This window comes from Trachypithecus francoisi, unplaced genomic scaffold, assembly GCF_009764315.1.
Source record: "Trachypithecus francoisi isolate TF-2019V2 unplaced genomic scaffold, Tfra_2.0 Lachesis_group15, whole genome shotgun sequence".
Taxonomy (NCBI): Eukaryota; Metazoa; Chordata; class Mammalia; order Primates; family Cercopithecidae; genus Trachypithecus; species Trachypithecus francoisi.
In genome coordinates this window covers 68,767,429-68,795,324 of record NW_022681460.1, presented here as the reverse complement: position 1 = coordinate 68,795,324, position 27,896 = coordinate 68,767,429, and the positions used below count along the sequence as shown (strand labels likewise).

General features: G+C 35.9%; 1 long non-coding RNA gene across 1 annotated transcript in view; it reads right to left on the bottom strand.

Moving 5' to 3' along the window:
- LOC117097312 overlaps window positions 1-27,896 on the bottom strand; it is a 174,177-nt gene that overhangs the window by 30,352 nt on the left and 115,929 nt on the right. The window contains exon 2 of the long non-coding RNA XR_004442914.1: window positions 8,099-8,201. This is a non-coding gene — a long non-coding RNA (uncharacterized LOC117097312). The remainder of the gene's footprint in view (window positions 1-8,098; window positions 8,202-27,896) is intronic.

The following is a 27,896-nucleotide window of genomic DNA, read 5'->3' as shown; positions in this document are numbered from 1 at the left end:
TGTCTTCCAAGTTCAAGCGGTTCTCCTGCCTCAGGCTCCCAAGTAGCTGGGATTATAGGCATGTGCCACCACACCTGGCTAATTTTGTATTTTTGGTAGAGACAGGGTTTCTCCATGTTGGTCAGGCTGGTCTTGAACTCCTGACCTCAGATGATCCACTCACCTCGGCCTCCCAAAGTGCTGGGATTACAGGCATGAGCCACCATGCCCGGCCATGCATTTTCAACCTTACAAAATAGTGCCAACTTGTTTTTAAAAGTATTATTATATCTTGTGTACACTCTCTCTGGCAACATTTAAGAGTTCCCTTGATTCCCATACTTGCCATCACTACATATGGTAAGATTTTGTATATCAGTAGAGCAAATGTGTAATAATAACTAATTGCACTTTTAAATTGCACTACCATAATGAGGTTTATTGTTGTTTTATGTAATTAATGTCCATTGTGTTTCCACTTCTGTGAAATACCTGTTTATATACTTTGCTCAATTTTCTATTGGATTGTTACTTGAATTTTCTTTTTACTTCATAGGACTTCTTTATATATTCTAAATACTAATTCTTAATTTATTTCTCTGTTGCAAATATCTTAGTTTGGGGCTTTGTAGTTTTCTTGATGAGATCTTTTGAAAAATAGAGATTCTTCTTTTTAATGTTGAATTTATCAGTTTTTGAGCTGTTTTCTTGCTTTCGCTATGCTGAGATTACAGATATTCTCTTGTATTGCCTTCTAAAACAGCAATAAGCAAACTGCAGCTCACATTTGTAAATACAGTATATGGAAACACAGCAACAACCATTCTTTTACATAATATCTATGCCACCTCTGCATTCCAAGAACAGAGCTGATAGTTGTGACCATATGGCCCACAAATTCAAAAACTTTTACTATCTGATCAGTTAGGAATAAATGTGCTGATCTTGTTCTAAAAGATTATTAGATAGTCGATCTTTTCCTCGTGGATCTAGTGTGGCAATTGTGATGTATCAAGTTTTCATACATGTGTAGGTCTCTCTATGGGCTCTCTTCTCTTCTATTGGTCTATGTGTCCATCTCTGTGTCATTCCAACACTGAGTTAACACAGCTTTATAGGAAATCTTGGCATCAGGTAAACCAAATTCTCACACTGTAATCTTCTTCAAGAGTATTTTCCCTTTACTTGGATATTCGCTCTTCTATAAAATTTTAGCTTCAGACAGTTTCATGGGAAATACAACAGGTGTTTTGATTAATATATAGATCAGGTTAATCTACAGATCAGCGTTGCCATCTTTATTACTTTGATTACTAACCATGAAGATGCTATATGTTTATGTGTTCATTTACACACACACACATGGTCTTTAATGTCTTTTAATAAGGTTTAAATTTTTTCAATAGGGTTTGTACATCTTTGATTTATTCGTATATATGTTAATTGTGTAATGCTGAATGTTATCTCTTTAATTGATTTTAAAACACTATTGCTACTTTTAGATATTCATCTTACATCCGAGAACCTTATAACCTTGCATTATTTCTAATAATTTGCCTGTATATCCTTTCGGGTTTACTATGTACAAAAGTAATGATAGTTTTGCTTTTTCCTTTTCAATCATTTTAGATTAGATTTCCTTCTCAAATCCACAACTTACAATGTAAAGAACAATAATAAATAGAAGCAGTGATGGTGCTCAGTTGTCTCATTCCTCATGTTAGTATTTCATTATTGAATATAAATGCTTACCGTAGATTTCTGATAGATCCTTTTGTCAGGTTACAAAGGATGCCTTCTATTCCAAAATTTCAGGAATTTTTTATTATGAATGAATTTTATCAAATGTTTTGCTGTAAATATTAATCATTTTCCCCTTAATCTGTTAATATATTACCTATATTACCTAATGTTAAAATACATTTGCATGACTGGGATGCATATACAAATTAAAAGTGATACCTTATCTTTCTAAATGCACTGTTGGATTTTATGTGGTAATGCTGCATTTATGATTCTGTGCATGTTATGGAGCTTGCCTATAATCACTCTTCTTGCACTGTCTTTATTTGGACTTGTTGTTACCATTTGTCTAGCTTTAGAAAATGTGGTGAAAGTGTGCCCTTCTTTTTACCAGGCTCTGGAATAATTTATATATTATTGCTGGTATGTATTCTTATTTGTTTTACAGATGTCACTCAGAAATCTTTTTTTTTTTTTTTTTTTTTTTTTTTTGAGACAGAGTCTCGCTCTGCCGCCCAGGCTGGAGTGCAGTGGCCGGACCTCAGCTCACTGCAAGCTCCGCCTCCCGGGTTCACGCCATTCTCCTGCCTCAGCCTCCCGAGTAACTGGGACTACAGGCGCCCGCCACGTCGCCCGGCTGGTTTTTTGTATTTTTTAGTAGAGACGGGGTTTCACCGTGTTAGCCAGGATGGTCTCGATCTCCTGACCTCGTGATCCGCCCGTCTCGGTCTCCCAAAGTGCTGGGATTACAGGCTTGAGACCACGCCCGGCCTCAGAAATCATCTTGACCTTGCATTTTCTTTTTGGGAAGATTTTTAATTATTAATTCCATTTATTTTATGGTTATAAATCTATTCAAGATTTATATTTCTTCTTGAATCAGTTTTACATTTACCTCCTAGGTTTGTCTATTCCACCTTCAGTTTTAATTTTGAGTTTAAAGATTTTCAGTGTTCTCAAATATCTTTTAACTCTGTTTTGTCTCTAATGAGATCTCTTTTTTATATTTCATACTGTTTATCTATGTCTTTTTTCTTTTTGCACATCAATCATGTCAATGCTTGGATGATTTCATTTTTTTTCTTTCCAAAGAAGCAGTTTTTGCTTTTATTAATTCTAAGAGATGTTTCCTTTTTCATTGACTTATACTCCTGTCTGTTTTATATGCTATCCTCTATTTTGAGTTTGTTCAATTGTTCTCTTTCAAACTTTTAACATTGATTATTCAAAGATTATTTTTAATTTCTAACAGTGTGGGATTTTTGAAAATTATTCTGTAATTATTGATTTCTTAATTAACTGTGTTGTGGTCAGAAATATAGTTTGTATAATTCTGATTTATTAAAATTTGTTGAGACTGACTTGATCTATGGTGAAAAACCTCTATCTCTATCATACAGGTCCCCTGATATTTACTGATGCTTGATTTATGGTTTTAAATATGATTTATTTCGAAAAATGTTCTTTGTGGTCTTGAAAAACATGTCTATTTTCCAACAGAAAAATATTTTGCATGTCTGCTAGATTATTTTTCTTTTGTATTATTCAAATCTTTCACATACTTGCATTGTTCAATTATCAATGACAGGGAGTGGTGTTAAAATCTCCCACTATGATCCTGGATATTTCTGTTTTTCCCTGTAATTTTGTCAGTTTTTTGCTTCATATGCTTTTAATCTCTGCTACTATATTCTTAAGAAGTATTATATTCTTCTAGTGGATTCCAAGTTACGTTAATATATAATGATACTCTTTATCTCAAATGTTTCTGTCTTAATGTCTTAAGGTCTATGTTGTCTTATACTGTTACATTAGAACAATATGAAATTGCTAGTTTTTTAGGTTAATAAGAGGCAAATTTATAGAGTTCATTACAATAGCCTTGTCAGTTTTCTCCTTTTTCATTGTGTGCTTTTGTATTTGGTATGTCTAACAACAACCTATGCCAGTTCATAGTGTTTCCCGATATATTTGGATTTCTTCTTATTGCTTTATTTTGTATTTTCTCTTTGTATCAATTTTTGTGATTTTTTTCTTGTTAAATTAAAAAGAAAAACTTTAGAGAAAATACATTTAACACAGTTTATTTGAGTAGCAGATCATTCATGCATGGGGTAGCACTCAGAACCAGAAGGAGTTCAGAGAGCTCAGTTGCAGTAGCATGGGCAGCAGGCTTTGACAGGCTGACATGGAAGGAAGGCAAAGAGAATCTATTTGATGGCTTAGAGTGGAAAATACCTAGGTAGAGGTGAGTCGGTGGCTTCTGATAGGTAAAGTCTCTAGTTTTGTTGTACTGCTTACATTGTGCATTGGTTTGCTTATGTAAAAATCTAAAACGCTGAGACTTTGTCAGTTTATTGACCCTCCAGTTAGAATTGTTTTGGCCGGGCACAGTGGCTCATGCCTGTAATCCCAACGCCTTGGGAGGCCGAGGTGGGTGGATCACAAGGTCAGGAGATCAAGACCATCCTGGCCAACATGGTGAAACCTGGTCTCTACTAAAAATATAAAAATTAGCTGGGTGTGGTGGCACATTCCTGTAATCCTAGCTACTCAGAAGGCAGAGGCAGGAGAATCGCTTGAACCTGAAAGGCGGAGATTGCAGTGAGCCGAGATCACACCACTGCACTCCAGCCTGGCAACAGAGACAGACTCGGTCTATAAAAGAAAAAAAAAAAAAAAAGAGAATTGTTCTACAATTGCCTTGTTCTAGATTGATTGGGGTTTCTCCCCCAGTTTTCTTTTTATTCTTTTATAATTTTGGAATATAAACATTCAGTTTTTCTTTGTGATTATCCTTGAAGTTTTAATATGCATACTTAGCAAAGTCTAACTGTGATCAGTATACTTACCCGCAGGCCAAGAACAAAAGAACCTTCTAAGGTAATCCCATTCATTCCCTCACTGTTTGCTGCTGTTGTTTCCCAAACATTTAGCTCTTTGTTGTGTTGTTTCTATTCTACAAGTTGGGCATTATTATTATTGATTTACGTATACTTTATAAATTTCTCCTTCTAGAATACTGATTAGATACCTATTTGCCATTATTTCAATATCTATGTTTATCAACCCCTCTTATTTTCCAACTTTGGCCTCTGTCTTCTGCATTTCATAAAAATTTTCCAGATCTATATTACAATGAATGAATTCTGTAATGAATTCTCCATTTAGATGCTTCTGTTACACTATGCAACACTTTAGCTAAGTTTTACATTCATTTGTTATGGTTTTCAATTTTAAAATTTCTAGAGGTGAATGCTTTCTTAGTCATGCAGCTTAATCCTTGTAGCCTCAAAATTGGAGTTTCTTCTCCCAGTCTAATAGTGATTTCTACTCAATGTTTATGCTGTGGCCCAGAATGCAATAGGTTCAGTACTTTCTACTGCTTTCATTTCCATTTATTTACTTCACCAAAATACTGGTGTGTAGTCTAACAGATAATCTGTATTTATTTGTTTAAAAGCAACCTTGAATTATAATTCTAGATAATATCAACATGATAAGCAAAGGAGATTAAAAAACTTGGCCTAGGCCGGGCGCGGTGGCTCAAGCCTGTAATCCCAGCACTTTGGGAGGCCGAGACGGGCGGATCACGAGGTCAGGAGATCGAGACCATCCTGGCTAACACGGTGAACCCCGTCTCTACTAAAAATACAAAAAAACTAGCCGGGCGAGATGGCGGGCGCCTGTAGTCCCAGCTACTCGGGAGGCTGAGGCAGGAGAATGGCGTAAACCGGGAGGCGGAGCTTGCAGTGAGCTGAGATCCGGCCACTGCACTCCAGTCCGGGCAACAGAGCGAGACTCCGCCTCAAAAAAAAAAAAAAATAAAATAAAATAAAATAAAAAAAAAAATAAAAAACTTGGCCTAACAGCTATTAAGAATAGCTACAAGTTTACTGTGCTAAGAAACGGTATGATATTGATACAAAAAGCAACAAAACTGACCTACAGACCAGGATTTCTGTGAGATAGATTTGTATCTCAGAATTTAATATGTAATAAACGTGGCACTGCAAATCAGATGGTTCCATAAATTATGATAGCAAAATTGCTCATTATGGAGAAAAATTCACACCTATTACCACATAAAAGGATGGAGTTCAGATATATTAAAGAAATAAATCAAGGAAAACTATAAAGATGGAAGGTAATGTGCCCTAGGGTAAGGGAAGAACTTCTCAAAACTCCAAAAACATCAATTAATTTATTTAATCACATCAAAATAAAGAATTTATGTGAATAAAGTTAAGAGAATGATTTCACAGAGAAATATTTTCTGTATCTAAAACCACAAGAAAAATATTACGCAGAATATACATATGAGAAGAAACTCATTTTTTAAAAAGAGGCATAGGAATCTCAAATTTTAAAAACAGGGTAAGAATGTTATGAACTTGATTTCAACCAAAACTTTTTTCTCTTATTTTCTTGTATCCTTTTCTCCACCCGTTGCTTGCGAGAATTCATTGCCTCAAGGAAGGAATGCAGCAGAAAAACAGAGAAAAATACTAGGTTGGTGTCAAAAGCACAACTATGAAATACATAACTTTTAGGGCATAAAACATTATATTTGGAAAACCAGATGAAACTCCAGGCTTCCTTGTCCTCAAACTACACAAGGGCGGCAGGCCTGCAAGGAACAAGGAAAGTCACAGCAGAAACAGAGCCTATGTGATGTCAGGCTCCTGAGTTGGGTGTTCTGTTGGAAAGTCCACAGAGAATTAGGAATTCAAGACCAGACCAAACTGAGCCCCTAACCCCAAGGGACAGTCTGGAACCAGCAAAATCTCAGTGTTCCTGTCCCTCAGCCTGGCTCCCTAGAACAGCACTACAGACAAGCCTAAGGCTACTTACCAGTGTACCTTGTAGCCCTACCAGGAACAGGAGGTTTCCTTATGCCTGAGAGCAGAGTAGAGGCAGCTGCTCCGAGAGCCCTTAGTGGGATCAAGGTAAAGGCACCAGGGGCTCATGGTCACAGTGGGAATGGGATGCTGTAGATGTATCTGTGTGAATGCAGAATGATTTCAAGGACCGGCCTCCCTCTTTCCCTAAGTCCTTGCCTTCCATTATAGACAAACCCAGAGAAAGGGAGGGGAACCCCACTAGACTAGCTGTTCTCAACAGGGAACTATCTTGCCTCTCAGATATTTGGCAATCTCTGAAGGATGTGTCTGGTTGTTACAGCTGGGAGGTGCTCCTGGTATCTGGCAGACATGGGTCAGGGATGCTCCTAAATATTCTATAATACACAGTTTCCGAAAGAATTACCCAGCCCTGAATCTCAATAGTGTCAAGGCTGAGAAACTCTGCCTAAACTGAGATTAGGTTTTAATCACATAGCAAAATAAAGATTTATAACAAAAATTATGTTCATTTATTTAAAAGTAAAAAAAATGCATGGAATTTTCACTAGTTCATGGAATAAAATGTGCATCTACTTTTTTATGCAAAGGAATGTATAATTTATCTAGTAAAAATAATCAACACTCATCATTTCTGGATTTAATGAAGAGGTTTTGGGGGCAAGAAAAGCTTAGGTAACTTTAAAGGAAGACAAAGTACTGTACCTGGCACATAAGCAGGAAAGATAAATGGAAGCAGGAAGGCAGGTGCCAGAAGCTACAATAATATCCTAAGCCGAGGAGAGGAGGAAAGCAGCGGAGAGGGAAGTTTTATGCAGCTGAGTCATCCATGGAACATCGTTCAGAGAAGAAGTTGTTTCTAACCAACAGCAAGGGTGCCATGAGCATTTTCAGAGAGGTGAGATGGGCTCTCTTCCAAACCATACACTTAAAGTTTACTAAGAATATGGTATGAGAACCCCAACCAACGAACTGGCTAGGTCGAATATCAGCAAAGGAAAAAATGGGAAATGTTTTCAAAACTAGCATGAATGAAAGAAAGGTCAAAATCAATGAAGAGAACACAGAAAGGAGGAAGGAAAGGAGAAAAAGATCTAGAAGCAATTACTATGGATAATAAGCAAATCAGTCTTATGTTAATGACATGCCCAAGTGTTCCATTTTTATGCAAAAGGAAATAACTATGAAGTATTACCAACATAAACACTAATTAAAAGAGATTAAATGTCTTGGGATGAAATGTCATAACATAACACACTGTCAGTTTGCGGTGTTCTCAAAATGTTAATGACCTCTAACTTCAGCTGTTTCCATTACCCACGATCTCAAGGGAAAGAAACCTCAGCTGCAGGACTCCCAGGGGCGGGGAGCTCAGAGCTTTGTCCCATCTCCTCGCTGTTAGTAGATAAAGTTTCATTGAAAACAAGTCGATGACATTTGCCCATAATTCAGAAGGGACCATGTTTTCTAAAAAGGATTTTTCTCTTCCCAGAAAGTACTTGAGTTTATCTTACCATTTCAATAATGTTCCAGACCTGATTCAGTCAGTCTCAAATACCCTTTGGAATAATAGTCTTCCATTCTCTAGCAGTGACATTTCTCCAGCAACAGTGGCATCTACAGAAAATTTTGGAAGTGAGAGTTCATCATTTTATAAATTCATTCTGGAAAAAAGTGTGAGTCAGGATGAATTTATAACTATTTTACCAGGACAGATCCCAGAATTTTTCCTGAACTGTGAATTTAGAGTATATTCTGAGTGGCCACACCTCCTCATTTACTTTAATAAAAATCATTTGTACTTCTGATCACCACAATTATTTTTACCTCCCAGCCAAATAAATTAGGCAAGCACCCTGTGGTCATTTCACAGATAAGTCATCCTCTCCTATCTATTCTACTGATCCAGTTTCTCTCACACAGCCATGACATGTGCCATCCTATCTAACCAGCAACACTTTTGAACATATAAACCTCTATGTGTATGTATCTGTTGTCCAGTAATGTATGTGTCTTTGTACATCTACAGTGCATAAGTATGTACATGTTTATGCTTGGTACAATTTTGCCTGCTTTTATTTGACACATGTTTATTGAGATTTTATTAAACACAAGCCCTCAAATAAGTTCCTGATTTCAGGAAATTTCTAACATTTGGGGATGCAAGGTTGGAGACAAGAGCAATAATAGGAAAAGCAATGAGGCAGTATAGATAAGTGTCACGTTTATGGTCCAATTAAAGTCCTCAGTAATTGGCCGGGCATGGTGGCTCACACCTGTAATCCCAGCACTTTGGGAGGCTGAGGCAGGTGGATCACGAAATCGGGAGATCAAGACCATCCTGGCTAACACAGTGAATCCCCATCTCTAGTAAAAATACCAAAAAACAAAAATAAAAAAACTTTAGATGGGCGCGGTGGCAGGTGCCGGTAGTCCCAGCTACTCCACTCAGGAGGCTGAGGCAGGAGAATGGCGTGAACCCGGGAGGTGGAGCTTGCAGTGAGCCGAGATCAGGCCACTGCACTCCAGCCTGGTGACAGAGCAAGACTCCGTCTCAAAAAAAAAAAAAAAAAAAAAAAAAAAGTCCTGAGTAATTAACAAGAAGAGGAGTCCCTTAGCTGGAAATATCCGGGAAATCTTCAGGACAGTGGGTTACACACCATGAACCTTGAACACTTTTACAGAATGTTGATTGAGATGCACAGAATAAGACATTCTGCCTGTTCTGTTAAAGTAACCATTAACCACATGTGACTATTTAACTTGAGCTGAAATAAAAGTAAAATTTCAGTCATATTATTGAGCCCATTTCAAGTGCTCAGTAGCCACATGTAACTAATGGCTACCAAATTGCACAGTGTAGAACATTTTCATCATTGCAAAAAAAAAAAAAAAAAATCTGTTGGCTTGCTCTGTTCTAACTTGAAAAAAAATGTGAAATTATCCATAGGAAATTACAGGTGTTTTACAGATACTTGGGCACCAGTAAGCATGCCACATTTGCTGGAGCACAAGGTATAAATAAATTAGTAGTGGAATGAGATTGGAAAGGGAAGTTGAAATCAAATTTCAGTGGTCCTGAATGCATTCATTCAAAGTTAGAGGTTTGTTTAGACCAGAGGACTGAGATTTAGAAGGATTAATCTTTGGTTATGTGTAAAATAATCACCTGAAAAGCAACCAGACAATGGGCGTTCAGTGATCACTGCACATTAGAATCATCTGGGGAACTTTTAAAGACCTGATTGCCCAGGCCACACTCTAGATAAATTAAATCAGAATCACTGGGGGTCAACTTGTATGTCAGTATTTTTTAAATCTCCCCAGGTAATTCCAATATGCAAAAGTATTTAGAGACATTTGTCGTTTTTATGTGCACAGCATCCCTTTTCCCACTTCTGTCAAGAATAGCCTCTTTCTCCTGATGAGTTTCCCCTTTTTCTATCCGATCTTGATGAACTTTCCAGTCATAATAAGCTGATGCCCTGATCACAAGACACAGCCTTGGAACCAAATCCTGGCAAATCATAATACCCCAGTTATGCTGGCTATGAGACTACATACCAGGTTTAGACGATAATCCAAATTAGGCAAGTAAGAGCCTGTTCTGAGATTTTGCATGCATTTTTCTGGTTGAAAAGACTATTTCATCTAGGAGGCCACTAAACTAAGATGATGTTAGCCTTAATATTTCTGTGATACACTCTTCTCTCTGCCTCATGGCCACCATCATGCCATTGAATGATAGAAAGTCATCAACACAAGAAAATTACAAAATTCACAGACACAAGCACAGCTAAAACATTTTGTGGTAGGATGTCAGTGAAGAGACAGAAAGAAGACCTCATGACATTCCTTGGGCTCTTGGCAAAGTACCTGAGGGCAGCTCTATCTCTGGATTTCCCAGTTGCCTGAGCCAAGAAATTACCTAACTATTCTTTCTGCTGTTGCTTAAATTTGTTTGAGATGTTTTAGTCCTTTTAATAGTAAAATATGTATAGAGAGAGATGTACAATGTAGCTTTGCCAAACATGTTTGACCATAGATCCCTCTTAGAATACCTATTAACAGTTTATAAAATACTCATTTTTTTTCAAAAGTGCTACAAAGAATTGCTGAAACATGAGCACCCAGAGTATGACAACCATGGCAAGACTCACTTGTAAACCTAGAGTGAAAGACAATTGACTTAAGCTAATAGAAGCAAAGAACAACAAAGAGAATGTGTGGGAGCACAGGAGTGCCTGAAAGGTGGATCAGAAAGAGAAATGAGCCTGAAGGAAGGAACCAGGGAAGGGTAGTACAAGGAGTTTCACCATCTCCATCATTACCACATCTCCATCATCTCCACATTACCTTAGTGCCTTGTATACAAACATGAACTTAATCTATGTTGACTATACAGTTCAACCTTCAGGGTTATGCAAATAGCCTCATTCTTGTGCCAGAAGGAGGAGGTCTGTCTTAAGTGAAGACCAATAGTAACCTAGACCACTGTACTGTAGGGTAGAGGTTTAAAGTGAGGAAAGAAAACAGTCAAAGTTCATATATCCGTGTAGTTCATTCTCTTGACTTTTCAGACTTTGGATTGCTTTTTCCTTGGTAATCCCATGGAGCATATTTATTAAGATGAACCCAGGGCCATGTCTAATTCAAAGGGGCATCTTCCCACATGACAGGCCTCACACAGCCCTGGCTAAGTCATTTGGACCTTCTGACTAAACCAAATTATGTATCTAAGAATAAGGAACCCTAAAGCGCAACTCTTACTAAAAAAACTTAGCAAGACAGACAAAAAAATAACAATTCCAAAAGCAAATGCATACTCCAGTCCAATTCACTACCCCAACTATTCCTTTTATGTGACTCTCTTTCGAATCTGTTTGAAGAGTTGATCAGGCTTGGGGATTACATCTAGTTCTTGATCTCTTCTCACCTTGAAAGCACAAACAACAACCTACTCAGCTCTTTTGCCCAGCCATCCCCAGATGTGAATTAATGGGGCTTACTGTGTTTGGTGTTAATGATTTTACGTAATGACTACAGGCCAGTGAAGCAGAGAAAATATTAGAAGAAGTAATCATAATTGGCTGGTTGAAAAAACTGGGTGGGGATCAGATCTACTCACAGGAGGGGAAATAAGTCTTTTAACAGGAAGAAAATAGCTGGTAACATAGGCATTCTTTGCACCCAGCAATCCTTCCACTGCTGATATTTCCTGTCACTTTTACTTGAGGATTCAACCTTTACCTTACACTACCTCAGGCATTTTACGTAACTTAACTCAAGCAATTTTCAGATGCCAGTCTGTATAGGATGTGTTCTATGTTTTAAAGAAATTTTACAATATATTCCTATTTATAGATTTTTAAATGTAAGATTCTATGACAAATGATGAAGAAAAATCTCTTCCCTGGGAGGAGGTCGCTTGAGATGGCCTTTGTAAGACCTCTTCCAGTTCTGATAGTGAATGACAATATTCAAATGTTCAAAGATATGCACATTGTGTGAATGCCAAAAAAAAAAAAAAATAGAGGATGGAGGATGGAGAGAATGTAAGGGATTTTGCTATTTTGTTTCTAAAATCAAAAAAGTTTTTTGCAGCCTCCCTTTGAGTTTGTTGTATAAACACATTTGCGAATAGAAAATTTAAGAGCCCTTTAACGTTTGAGAAATTCAGCTGTTTCAACAGTCACCACGTCAAGCACACAATGACACTTTGTTTTCACCAAGCCTCATAGAATTGGATTACCCAGCAATGATGAGATGAAGGTGTATGTTGTAAACAGTAACAGGCTACTTGATAATAAGAATCTTACATGTCCCAAGTCAGGCGGGTTCAGTCAAAGTCAAAGGGATTTGGATGCCCTACTGGTAAAACAAATCTTTCCCATGTAGTCTGTCAATCCATTCATTTAAAAAACAAAAACAAACAAACAAAAAAACAGGATTTGAAAAAGTATCCTATCATAACCCTGTGGATTTCAAACTGTCTTTTTCAAGTAGAAGATGTCCAAAATACGGAAACTAGATTTTAAAAAGCCTACAGGTGGTAGAAGAAAATGAGAGTCCTTTGAGTTCTCTCTCTAGCTCCTCCATAATCTCAGAGGTTCCAGTATGCAAGGTGTGAAAACCATGATATGAAATTCTTTCCTCATTCATTGTCAAGTATGGCACCCCTTGAAGTTTTGCAACTTATCAGCCCTGACTGAATGGTCTGAGAAAGCAATTGATTAATTAGAACTAGGAATCTTTTGTATCTTCTAGAGTTTCCTTTAAAAATGTAAATGTTCTTGGGAAGAGAAACATCTTAAGCAATTATGAGAGATTATTTTGTGAGTTCAATTTTGCAGCATGGAAGCTTGGCTGATAACAAAGCTTTATAGAATGGGGTACAGATAATGGAAGTTAAACAAACTAAACTAGATGTAACCAAGGAAAAACTTCTTTACTTCCTGAGGTTACACAGGATCCACCTAACAAGATATCAACAGCTTTTTTATATATAACCATAAAGATAAGTGTTTTTTTCTTTCCAAATTTTATTTTAGGTTCAAGGGTACATGTGCAGGTTTATTAGATGGGTAAATTGCATGTTGTGGGGGTTTGATGTACAGATTATTCTGTCACCCAGGTGACATAGTACCCAATAAGTAATACCCAATAAGTACTTTTTCTATATTCACCCTCCTCTTACCATCTACTTTCAAGTAGGCCCCAGTGTCTATTGTTCCTTTGTGTCCACGTGTACTCAATGTTTAGCTCCCACTGATAAGCAAGAACATATGTGTGCATGTCTTTATGGTAGAAAAATTTATATTCCTTTGGGTATATACTCAGCAACGGGGTTGCTGAGTCAAATGGTAGCTCTGTTTTAAGTTATTTGAGAAATCTCCAAACTACTTTCTACCATGGCTGAACTTATTTACCTACTCACCAGCCGTGTAAAATATTACTTTTCTCCACAGCCTTGCCAGCATCTGTTGTTTTTTTACTTTTTAATAACACCCGGAGGAATGAGAAAAGAGCAAGCCAATCTCAAAGCTAGCAGAAGAAAATAAATAACCAAAATCAAAGCTGAATTGAATGAAATTGAGATGCAAAAACAAAACAAAAAAACTATACAAAAGATCAATGAAACTAAAAGTTGGTTCTTGGGGAGAATAAGATTGATAGACTGCCAGCTAGATTAATAAAGAAAATAAGAGAGAAGATCTGAAGAAACTCAATCAGAAATGACAAAGGGGATATTACCACTGACCCCACAGAAATACAAAAAACCCTCAGAGACAATTACAAGAACCTCCATACACGCATACTAGAAACCTAGAAGAAATGGATAAATTCCTGGAAATATACAACCTCTCAAGATTGAACCAGGAAGAACCTGAAACCCTGAACAGATCAATAATGAGTTCCATAATTTAATCCGTAACAAAAAGCCTACCAACCAGCAAAAGCCCTGGACAAGATGGACTCATGGCCAAATTCGACCAGACATATGAAGAAGAGCTGGTACTAATCCTTTTGAAACTATTCCCCTCAAAAAAACTCGAGGAAGAGAGACTCATCTCTAAATTATTCTATGAGAACAGCATCATTCTGATACTAAAACTTGGCAGAGACACAACAAAAAGATATCAATAGTTTTTAAATAATTATTAAATGGTGAACATTTGAAATATCCTGTGCACCAGATACTCTTCCAAGTCTCACTTCATGTATTAATTTATTTTGTGTGTTTCTTTATTCTTTTATGTATTAACTTATTAATACAGTCTTTATAATAGCTATGTGATGAAAGTTCTATTTTATACTCATATTACAAATGAGGAAACTGAGGCATACGGGAGTGAAGGTCACATAGCTAAAAAGAAACAGAGCCAAGATTCAAATCTAGCTCTAGTTCTAAGGCCTGTGATAACCTTATACACTGTTTCATCTTCCAGGGGCATAGACAATTATTTCATATCTCCCCCAGCCCTCCCAAAGAATAGCCCCTTCTGAACATTAACTCTGTCACTTCAGCGATATTCTCCAGGGTTGTTGATTGCTCCAGAGGAAATTAAAATGTTGTATTTTAGAAAACTATGTGCATATTGAGATGAGAGTTTTCCTCCAGTTTTATAGCCTAAGCTCTAGCCAGCTAAATACTTATTTTTCTTAATTGAAGCAGCCTGGTGTTTTTAGGTCTGTCATGTACTACAGCCAGGGTGTGCCACAACATTCCAGGAAAATGACACACACATAAATGTTGATGTTACTATCATCTTCTGGGGCTGAAGTATAACAAGTGGTGACCCTGGGAGTTTGGCCTTTACCTAGATCATTAAAGCAAAATACTTTATTTTGTGTTCTGCTCTGTATCTTTTATAGAGGTGCCCAAATCAGCCACTGTGTAGCCTGTTCCCTCTGACTCTCGGGAGTGTCGTCTAGAGCCCGGTACACTTTGCATCCTACGAATGGGGGCTCTGCCTGGGAAAAGCTATAGAACCCCATGGAAGTGATCTAGAAAGGGTCACACTAAAATCCTCCTTTACATAAAGAGAATACTAAGGTCTAGAGAGGTAGATTCATTTACCCAGTATCACAGAGGTATTAGTGGAAAATCCAGGATTTGAATCTAAACACAATGACACTGGGGTTTACGTTTATTTATTTATTTATGGCTATAAGTTAATAAACTTAGAAAGTGAATATAAAAACTATGTGATAGGAACTGCCACATTTGGCCACATTAAAGTAATAGGGACTAGGTTTATCCATCTTCATGAAATAACCAAGAAGTTGGAATAAGACATTGATTTTTAGTCATTAGAAAAGTCAACAGAGGACTATGAAGTAAATACTTCCATAGCCTCACTTATAACCTCAGAAAAATTTCCGAGTCATGGAGGGAAACCCAAAAAGAACCTGGCAGTCTTGTAGAATTGAGAGGGTAGAATCTGGAAGTAAGGGAAGCCAGAGAAGTTAGCTTTTGTGGGGCAAAACACACACACACACACAAAAAAAGAAACTGCAAAGAAAACACTAGAGATATACAGAGGGGGCCTGTCACATCTTTAGCTAAGTACTGATCAGCATACATATTTGAGAAAAGGAACCAGAAAAAGAATCACTAGAATGGAGTAGAGAAAACAACCCCTGAAACTCATACAGGCCTAGGAACACTGTGAGTTCCCACTAGCCAGAATGGAAAGATCTCCTAGTACAGGGGACACTAGATGCATTCGTCAGAATGATATTCCCTCAGTAGTGGGGTCAAATTAATCCAAGAAGAAAATCTGCTCTGAATCCACCATAACAAACCTTAAAGGCAAGCTTGAAATGATCTGATTGCAAGCAAACATAACTGAATCCCAAAACAAAGTCCAACATGATTTAAAGAGATACAATGAAACTCAGCACCTAATAATGTAAAACACACAAGGTCTAGCATCTAATAAAAAATTGTCAGTCATTCAAACTAGTTGAAAGATACCACCCATAATAGGAGAAAATCAATCAATAAAAAGAGACCCAGAAAGAAGACATATGATAGAATTAACAGATAAGAATATTAGAGTGACTATTAAAAATATAATCCATATATTCAAGAATGTACAAGAAACTATACATTACAAGGGAAGAAATGGAAGAGTTATTTTGAAAAGACTCAAACCAAATTTCTAAAGACATTTTAAAAACACCTAAACTAAAAAAAAACACACTGAATGAATTTGGCAATATATTAGAGACTGCTGAAGAAAAGATAAGGGAATGTGAAGATTTAGTAAGAGGAACTACACAAAATGTAACATAGATTTTTTTCAATGGAAAAATAAATAGAGCTTCAGTGAATGTGGAACAGTATCTAACAGTCAGACATATGTGAACTTAGATTTATTTCCAAAAACAAAACGGATATGATAAGGGAGAAAAGTAATTGAGGAAACAATGATCCATCTTTTCCAAACTTGATGAAAAGTAAAACCTACAGATCCAAAAATTTAATGAGTCTCAAGTAAAAAAGCATAAAAGGAACAGGAAGAAAACCATATATAGCCAGGGGACAAAAAGACATATTATACAGAGAAACATATACAGGGAACTTCTTATCAAAAACTATACATGCCAGAAGAAAACAGAGGACATAGTTACTGTAATGAAAGAAAAAATGCCCACATAGAATTTTACGCTCAGCAAAAAATGTTTCAAAAGTGAAATTGAAATAAGGACCTTTTCAGACAGACAAAAGCAGAGAGAATTCATCTCTTAACAGAATGACACTTCAAGAAATGTTAAAGGAAATTCTTCAAACAACAGGAAATGATAGCACATGAAAATTTAAATCTACCCAAAGGAATAAATAACAGTGAAAATGGTAAATGTATAGGTGAACGTAAAAAATCACTTTTTTCTCAATTTTATTAACCTCTTTAAAGGATAATTGATGACTGAAAACAAACATAATTATTTTTATGGGCTTTATTGCCTAAGTTAAATGTATGATAATAGTAGCACAAAATACTGTAAAAATAAAATGAGAGTGTAGTATTTTATATTTCTTAAACAATACATGAAATGTGATATCATTATTTGAAAGTAGACAATGCTGAGTTACATAGTAAATTCTAGAGCAACAACTACTTAAAAAATGCATAACTAATGAGAAAACAATGGGGAAAAATGAATCATTAGAAATACTCAGTAAGTTCATAAGGAGGCAGGAAAATGGAAAGGGGAGGTACACATGTACCAAATAGAAAATAAATAGCAATATGATACATTTAATCAACATTTTATCAATAAGCACATTAACTCTAAATAGCCTAAACATTCCAACTGAAAGGCATAAACTTTTAGATTTAATAAATTTTTTTCATTTAAGCAAAATTTAACTACTGCCCTCTAAAAGAAACTTGCTTTAAATGTAAATACACAAAGTAAAAGAATTGAAAAAGATATGTCATGCAAATATTAATAAAACATAAAGAAAGACAATAAATAACATCAGAGATGCAAACTCCAGAGGAAAGAATATTACCAAGGTAAAGAGGGATACTCTATTACAAAATAAAATTCAATTAATCAAGATGACATAAGATTTCTAAATGTATATGACCTAGTAACAGAACTTCAAAATAAAGAAAAAAACAGAAGTGAGAAGTTTCAAATCTATACTTACAGTTGAACATTTCAAAATCTCTACCTCAATAATAGAACAAAATACATTAAATTGTTAATTTTAAAGATATGAACAACAACAGCAAACCACATAACCAAAATGACATTAATAGAGCACTTCAGGAAACAACAGCAGAATACATATTCATTTCAAATGCACATGGAATATTTACCAAAATATGCCATAATACAATTCTAAATACATTTTAAAAGATTGAAACTGCATAAAGTATGGTTTCTAATCACAATGGAATTAAATTAAAAAACAACAGAAAGATGTCTTTTAACATTCCCTAAATATTTGGAAGTTAAACAATGTATCTATAAATATCTGTAGTCAAAGAAATAAAAAACACCTTGAAATGAATAAAAATTAAAATACACAATATCAAAATCTGTGGCATGCAGCTAAAGCAATGCTTAGAATAGTACAGCATTAAACACTAATATTTAAAAAGGAGATATCTAATTAATAATCAGTTTTTTACATCAAGATAAAAAGCAAATGAAAACCAAAATAAGTCAAAAAAAAAGAGAAAGAGCTGACCACCAATAGGCCCTCGTGGACATAGACATAGAAATCCTTGATGACTTATAAGCCAATTTAATTCAACAATATATTCAAAGGATAGTTACTATATCATGGCCAAATAGAATTTATTCCAGAAATACAAGATGTATTCAACGTTCACATATCACTCAATGTAATTTACTATGTCAAAAGTATAAAAAAGAAACATGCACATCTTAATGAATGCTGAAGAAGAATTTGGAAAAAATTAAAATGTATCAAGATAAAAACTCTTATCAAACTAGAATTACAGAGAACTTCCTCAATCTGAAAAAGGGCATCTGCAAACACTTAACGTTATACTGAATAGTGAAAAACTATAACTATATAATGGTTTACTTTAACATTAAGGACAAGACAAGGATGTTCACTCACACCACACTCATGAAACATCATAATGGAAGTCCTAGATACTGCAATAAGGCAACGAAAAGATACAAAAGGAACACAAATTGGAAAGGAAGAAATAAAAATATCTGTATTTCAGAAAACATGATTGTCTATGTGTACAATCTCAAGTAGCCTACAAAAATGCTGCTATATTTAATAAGTTCTACGATGTCTCAATATTCAATATGAAGACATGAATAACAATTGCATGCCTATAAACTAAGAAACAATGGAAACTAAATGTTGTAAATATATTATTTACTAGCACACTTCATATCCAGATCTTATTTCTAATACTATTCTTCAATAAAAGGAATTAGGACCTGGGATAAACAGCTTATTCCAAGGCAGGTATAAGAAATATACAAGATGAGTTTCAAGTATCTAATAGTGTCATAAAGTAAGGAAATGCTCAACACAAAATGAACAAAAAACCAAAACCACACAATGACAGGGTCATGCAAAGGAACATGGAATTCAAATGAAAGAGCTCCCAAATAAGTTAGAACAATTGGACAACAAAATAAAATAGTATTGGATTATAACCTAAAGAATAAAACAAATACCCCTAGTCCATACTGATATAAACAAATGTCTCAATAAATAATTAAACCAGAAAAAAGAGACAATTCTGTGCAGAAGAATTCCAAATAATTTATGTATGTTCTCTGCCCTCAAAAATGTGGAATAAAACTCCCTACTTTTTCAATATTGCCTGTGCATAGTGACTTCCTTCCGAAAGGCACGTTATACAATGAAGGGGGAAAAAGGGAATAACTTTATACGGGAAAATCTAACACTACCCTAGTCAGGTGATAAAGATAAACATCAACAATGTTAGGTCAAATTGATAGAATGTACCTTTGAAACATTGTAATGAAAATGAACTTCAGTTATGTGGTCTTCCTCCCTAAAACCCATAACCCTAATTATGGGGAAAACATCAGACAAATCTCAAGTAAGGAATATTCTACTAAATACCTGACCAACACTCCTCAAAACTATCAAGGTTATCAAAAACAAGAAAAGTCTGAGAAACTATCAGAGACAAATAGAGCCTAAGAAGACCTGATGACTAAAGAGAATATGATATCCTGGATGGGATTCTGGAACAGAAAAAGAACATTTGGTAAAAACAGGAAATCTGAATCAAATGTAGGCTTCAGTTAACAATAATATATCAATATTGGTCTCTTAACTGTAATAAATACACCATGTTAATGCAAAATGTGAATAAAGGGGAAAATTGGATGCAGATACATGAAAATTGCACTATCTTCATAATTTTTTGGTAGATCTAAAACTGTTTCAAAAATACTGTATTTTAAAATAACATTTACAATAGCATCAATAATATGGAATTTGTCAAAATATACCTAAGAGCTATACACTAAGATGAGAAGGTATAGCATGTTCATGCATCAGAAGATTCAATATTTTAAAGTAATTTCCCTCAACTAATATAAATTCAATACAATCCAAACTCTCATGGGAAATTGACAATCTGATCACAAAATTTGTATAGATTAGCCAAAAAAATTTGGGAAAAGAAAAAAGTTAGAGGGCATACTAAATGTATTTCAAGATTTACTGATAAAGTAATCTTAGTGATGAAAATAACATAATATGGTATAAAAAGAGCCATGCAATGGAAACAAGTAGAGTTTAGAAATAGACCTACTCTATGTGACCAACTGATTTTCAACAATGGTGCCAAGGTAATTCAGTTGGGAAACTATAATCTTTTCAACAAATGTTAAACAATTGGACATCCAATGTCAAAAAAATTAACCTTGACCTTTACCTCGCAATGCATTATAGACCTACGAATTTGGTACTAATAACTATAAAACTTCTAGAAGGAAACACAAAAGAAAATCTTTGCCAATCTTTTTTAGGCCAAGTTTCCTAAACAAGACACAAAAAGCACCAAAGAATGACAAACTGAACTTGGTGAAAATGAAAACTTCTGCTTTACAAAAATATTTTTTTAAACAAAAGACAATTCACAGACTAGGAGAAAATATTTATAAAACATAGACCTAAGAAATGACTGCTATCAAGAACATATAAGAAATTCTTACAATTTAATAAGCAAACAATCCCCTTTTTAAAATAAATAAAATATTTTAAGTGAGAGGGCAACAGTGAAGATATAGAGATGGAAAATAAGCACATGAAAAGATATTCAACATAATTAGCCATCAGGGAAATGCAAATTAAAGCCACAAAACAATACCACACATCCACTAGAATGGATAAAATTTAAAAGGCTGAAATTGTCAGGTATTTGCAAGAATATGAGGCAACTGGAAACCTCATACGTTGAACATGGGAATGCATTAATATAAGACACTTTGGAAAACAGTTTGGACACTTCTTATAAGATAAATATACACTTACTCTATGACCCAGCAATTTCTAAGTACATTTACCCAAGAGAAAAGAAAGCATATGTCTACACAAAGATTTGTGTGCAAATGATCATAGTGGCTTCCTTCATAATAGTCAAAAATGGCAGGAATCCAAACACCCATAACTTGATGCATGGATAAACAAAACGTGATTTTTCTCCTACAGTAGAATACTACTCAGCAATAAAAGGAACAAGGTGTAGATACTTGCAGCAATATGGATAGCTTTCTAAGTCAAAAAGCCAAACACAAAGACTGCATATTCTATGAATTCATTTTTAATTAAATTACAGAAAAAGCAAAATTGTAACTATACTAAGCAAATCAGTTGTTGCCTGGAAACAGGTGGTTAAAGAAGATAATTTACTGTAAACCAACAGTCGGCAATTTTGGTGTCACAGAAATGTTCCATATGATGGTTGGTTATGCTACTGCATAAAATTGTTTAAATTTATTTAATTGGATACAAAATTGGTGAATTTTATTGTCTGTAGAGCAACAAACCTGAAAGAAACAAAACAAAGATGAAAAAAGAGGAATTACTTTTCTGTCATTCTTTATAAAAGAATTCTATCCTTTCCAGAAATAGAAAATTAAAAAGCAGAAGAAAATTAAGTCATGTAGGGCCAGGTGCGGTGGCTCATGCCTGTAATCCCAGTACTCTGGGAGGCCGAAGTGGGTGGATCACTTTAGGTCAGGAGTTAGAGACCAGCCTGGCCAATATACTGAAACCCTGTCTCTATTAAAAATAAAAAAATTAGCTGAGCATGAGGGCATGTGCCTGTAATCCCTACTTGGGAGGCTAAGGCAGGATAATTGCTTGAACCTGGGAGGTGGAGGTTGCAGTAAGCCAAGATTGTGCCACTGTACTCCAGCCTGGGTGACAGAGCATGTCTTTGTCTCAAAAAATATATATATACATATATATAGATAGATATAGATATAGATATAGATATAGATATAGATATACACACACACACAATATAAGAAGAGGGAAAACTTTCCAAATAATAAACTATAGGTCATCCAAACTAATTAAATTGGCATTTCTCCTCATCAGTTAACAAACAGAAATGCAGAACTTATGCCATAACTCTATCATTTTCTAATTTTTAATTTAAAGAGACAGAAATTTCCCCTTCAGTGTAAATAAAAGAGTTATTCATTTCTATGTAATTTTAAATTAATTTTTGGAGCTACCTAGACAGCAGAATCACTTATTTAGGTACCATTAGCAACATACCCTCATGGAGAAATATGAAAGATACTTTTAAGTTATTATTTTCCCTCCAACTAGTTGCCTGGCTAGTCTTGGAGAGAGCAAGCTCATCACCTTGGGTTCCATCTGTAAAATTCATACGATATCCACTTGACAGAAGTTGGGGGCGGGGAACAGATGCATTAATAGGCATCTAAGCAATTGCAGATCTGGCATTAAAGCATTGCTACCCATGTCCTTGTGCTGCTACACGCCAAGGGCTCCTCGGCCAGGCCTTCTCATGGCTGCAGCCTCGGCGTCCTTTATCCCGGGCTCAACCCCAGCCTGAGTCCTGATGGCCTGCCAGTGCCGTCTCTGCACTCCGTTCCAACAAAGACTCCCAGCCAAGCCAGAGACAAAAGGAGCTGTGCTACCTTCCACACCTTCAGTGCTCCCTTTTCAAGGTGTAAGATGCCTAAGAAACCTCAGAGAGCAACAGCAACATTGTTCACATGCAGACAAAGGTTTCTGTTTCCTGATGCACACATAATAGCAATTTCTTTTTTTAAGTATCTAAACAAAAACCTGTTCTAACATAGAACATTGACAGCCACCTGGAAATGTGCATGGGGATAAATTTTACCAACAATATTAATAATAACAAGCACGGTGAGTTTTCAAGGCCAAGAATGAAAACCATACCATTTAATCCTTCCGCCAACTCACCTAGGTAGGTGTTATTAGTCCTACTTTACAGATAAGAAACTGACTGGACTCAAAAAAGTTCACGTGTTTACAGCTAATACAGTCAGGATTTGAACCCATGACAGAAAGAAGGACTTTGTAAATTTATTCATCATTTAGCACTACCTGAGCACAGCACAAAGGGCTAATATGAATATCTCAAAAAGGATATTGGGAACAAATTATACCTAGAAGAGGACATGAGAAATAGGGAATCTTGACTAACTTTTTCATCTTGAGGCCATGAGCCCACATCATGGCACTAGATAAAAACAAAATGAAAGCAGAGAGGGCTGTGCTCTGGGACAAAAGGGGCACTTTCTTCTTCTTTCTCAACACCCCAAGCTCCTGGAAGACCAGTTGACACACAGCTTTCATTTCCTGCCATATGTTTCCAGCATCCACAATTCTTAATCTTCTTATGAACAGGCACATCCTCTGCACACAACCTTCTTTTGGAAATTGATTGAGGGTAGGTAGGTGGCAAGGGGAAATCACTAAGAAGAAAAGGTAGTAAGTGGGTAGATGGGGGTCACTGGAAATAACAGAAATCAGAGATACATTTGTACTTGCTTGGAATAAATGACGAAGTAAAATAAGTGTGATCATTTGAGACAGTCAGTCATTCTGACCTTCATAAAAAGAGCAGGATGATTCCACTTTTCTCCCACTCCAAGCCATTTTAAAGCAATTGAAAAGGGTTCGCTTCTACCAGAGAACAGTGTGGTGAGATAGACTTGTTATCTACAAAAAGGGCTTCAGAAGTGTCAGTGCATCTTTTTTTTTTTTTTTTTTTTTTTTTTAAAGTATGAGGTGGTGGACTCTAACAAAAATTCAGGTGCTTATTCTTGTTTAACTCATCATAAAGTAGAAGCACATATACAGGGGGAAGGGACCTTAAAGTGAAATTTGAAAGGAATGAAATAGCAAGCTGCTTCCACTTTTTTTTTTTTTTTTAATCATTTCAGCATTTTATTTCCTGCTAACCTCTGGGGGTGGAAGGCAGAGTGATATACTGAGACAGACAGGCAGTAGACTAATGTATCTCCTCAGCAGTGACCCCTTCTGAGTGAAGAAAGGAGGTGTGACTGTCTCACTTTCTCATGGAAATAGAAGATTCTCATGTAGCATATGCAAAGACGATCAGGTGTGAGGGAAATAAGCAACAAAAGTGGAGGCTGATACTTACTCACCTTAAAAGGTGGCTCACTCCTGTAATCCCAGCACTTTGGGAGGCCAAAGCGCGCAGATCATGAGGTCAGGAAATCTAGACCATCCTGGCTAACACAGTGAAACCCCGTCCCTACTAAAAATACAAAACATTAGCCAGGTGTGGTGGTACGCGCCTGTAGTCCCAGCCACTCAGGAGGCTGAGGCAGGAGAATCACTTGAACCTGGGAGGCAGAGGTTGCAGTGAGCTGAGATCATGCCACTGCCCTCCAGTCTGGGCAACAGAATGACACCCTCAAAATAAATAAATTAATTAATTAAAATAAAATAAAATAAATAAATAAATAAAGGTTTTCATCTCTGAGGCCAGGATTTTGTGATTTTCACCATGTGCAAAGGTTTAAGAGACTCCACAACTCATTTCTGAGAAAACAAAGGCTCCCCCTGAAGAATCATGTATCTGTCTCCTACGGCTACTATAACAAAATACCACAAACTGCATGGCTTAAAGCAACAGAAAGGTATTGTCTCACGGTACTGGAGGCCACAAGATCAAAATCAAGGTGACAGCAGGGCCATGCTCCCTCTGAAACCTGGAGGGGAGAATCCTTCCTTGCCTCTTCCAAGATTCTGGAAAAAGCCATTAGTCCTTGGAGTTCCTTGGATAGCAGCCGTATCTCTCCTGTCTCTGCCTCTGTCTTCACATGACGTTCTCCCTGTGTCTCTGTCTTCACACAACGTTCTCCCTGTGTCTCTGTATTCGCATGGTGTTTTCTTCTTGTCACAAGGACACCAGTCATGTTGGATTAGGTCCTACCCTACTGACCTGATCTTACCTTGATTACATATACGAAGACCCTATTTCCAAATAAGGTCACATTTAAAGATACTAGGGGGTTAGAACCTTAACCTATCTTTTGTTGGGAATATATTCAAAGTCGAAGAGAACCACAGCTGCTCACGCTCACATCTTCCATTCATTCATTCACTCTCCAAGGGGAAAGCATCTGAGCTGTGTCTGCTGCTTCCCACAGAAGGAGGACCATGTAGTGGGGAGCAGGGAGATGGGAGGCAGGTACAGGTGTTTTCAGGACAAAAAGGCTGGACGAAGAAAGGACAACAAAAGTCAGATAGGTGAGAAACAAAGAATGTGATCAAGAAATATTATCAGTTGAGCGTTACTAGAGAATAAAAGAGGAAAGGGAGTAAGTAGCAGTGTCAAATTCCCAGTAAGGTCCAATGTGGCAAGATTTGAAAAGCAGCAGCAAGATGATAACTTTACCTTCTCCTCCTTTCAGTTCCAAAGTATCTATAGTTTTAATGCAAGTTTTACAGCACATCCTATCAAGGTTCATATTTTTCCATCAAAATAAAGCTGTGTATATATTACTCGATAGACCTACTCCAAAAAATGTTAAGGTATATTATATTTTAGAACAATTGGGCCAGGAAAGATAAATCACCTAAACAAAGCATTAAACTGTAAAATATTTGAAAGATCTAATTTTCAAAGATATGTATTAATTAAAGTTAGCCTGATATATACTGTCTCTTCTGGGAATATGACTGGTTGAGTTGTTGCAGACTCTACTTTCACTTCAAGTATATAGAAAACCCTGATAAGTATAACATTTTTAAAGTACAAAACTAATCCTGAAGGAAATAACAGAATTATAAATAAAGAAGTAAATGTCAAATTTGATGCCTTTATCTCTGAGAGGGAGAGAACCCATCAGGTTCCAATATAGATCTTGACAGTAAAAGGTTAGGCTTTCAATAGCTATCCAGGAACAGGAGACATTGAAATAAAGCCAGGACCCTAATAACAACCATATTTCCCGTCAAAATTGGACTAGAAGTGGCAAGAAAGCATGTAGCTGATTTAAAACACTGGGTAGGGAAAAAATAAATTTCCAAAGAAAAACTAAAACAGTATATCTAACTAGGTGTGAGATCTAAATGTGCAGTATCCAACTGGTGCATGAGACTCAAATCTGCGAAATGAGATTTGAAAAGAAAATTGATCCTAGATCAATGGACACTAATATTTGTGGCAGAAGTAAACAAGCAATGAAATACACAACTAATTTATAAGAAACCAGATCACATAAGACTCTCACAGATAAATGCTTGTGAAGGTGAGCTAGCTCTGTGAAATTATAAATCATATAAGGAAATGAATCACTATGAGAATGGGTCAGTAGATACAACAGGGTAATTACCATGTTAATTAAAACTTTAAAATCGTGTATTTTAAAAGTATTCCAAATTGGGTATATTTCAGGGATTAAAATTATTAAAATGTGAAATAAGGCACTAACAAAATCAATGAGACAATTTTAAGAAGCAGATTATGAAAAAGGTTAAACATAATTCTAGAATTTTTTAAAAATTATCACTAAAATCTAAAATGCACAGAATGGGTAAAACAATGCATAAACACGGCCAAAAAGCAGACATGTGTACTGGAAAATAGTTTTGAAAAAATTATCAAGAGTACCACGCAGAGCCATCAAAATAGGAAATATGAATACAAAGTAAAGACACAAAAAATAGAGAAAATCCAACATATTTTCAAATAGGAGTTTCCAAAGGAATAATAGAGAAAATGCTGACAATGTATAAATGGAAAGATAATAGCTGATAAGTTTTCAGAACAGTAAATCATTCCACAATTTAAACAAGTATAGCAGATGCTGAGCAGAATTAAAGCATAAATTCACACCAAGGCACATCTAAATGAAACTTCAGACTACAAATCAAAAAGAAAATGTTAAAAACATCTAGGAGAAATGGAGATTACCCATAAAGAAATGACAATTAGAGGGATAGCAGATTTCACAACAGTAAAAATAGACGCCAGAAGACAATGGAAAAATATACGTCAGTCTATCATTTTATACAAGCTAAATAATTATTCAAAAGATTTCAAGCAGAAACAAAAGTCCATGGTAAACAAAAGAGGTAAACTAAGAGGGTCAAAATTATTCCAAATCAGTAATCAAAAGAAATATAAATGGGTGGCAGGCACAGTAGCTCAAGCCTATAATCTCAGTACTTTGGGAGGGCGAGGCAGGCGGATTACCTGAGGGCAGGAGTTCTAGACCAGCCTGGCCAACATGTCAAAACCCCATCCCTACTAAAAACACAAAAATGAACTGGGCATGGTGGTATGCACCTGTAATCCCAGCTACTCGGGAGGCTGAGGCAGGAGAATCATTTAAACCCGGGAGGTGGAGGATGCAGTGAGCTGAGATCGCGCCATTGCACTCCAGCCTGGGCAACAAGAGTGAAACCGTGTTTCAAAAAAACAAAAAGAAAGAAAAAAGAAATATAAATGGGTTAAACTTAAGAGCACAGAGATTCTAAAATAGGATTTTTTTTAAAAAAAATGACAGTTCTTAGCTGTTTTATAAAACATAATACTCAAATTACAGAAGTCTGACATTTAATAAATAGGAAAGAATAAACCAAGATAATACTAAAGAAACAAAAGGTATTTGTAAAAGGTGTTCACCACATTAATATCAGGCAATAGAGATTTTGAACAAAAGCCATGTTAGAAATAAAGAAAACTGTTACTTTTAATAACATAAAAGACAATTCCTCGGGAGGAAGATCCTGAATGCACCTTATAGCATTACCCTCAAAATAAATAG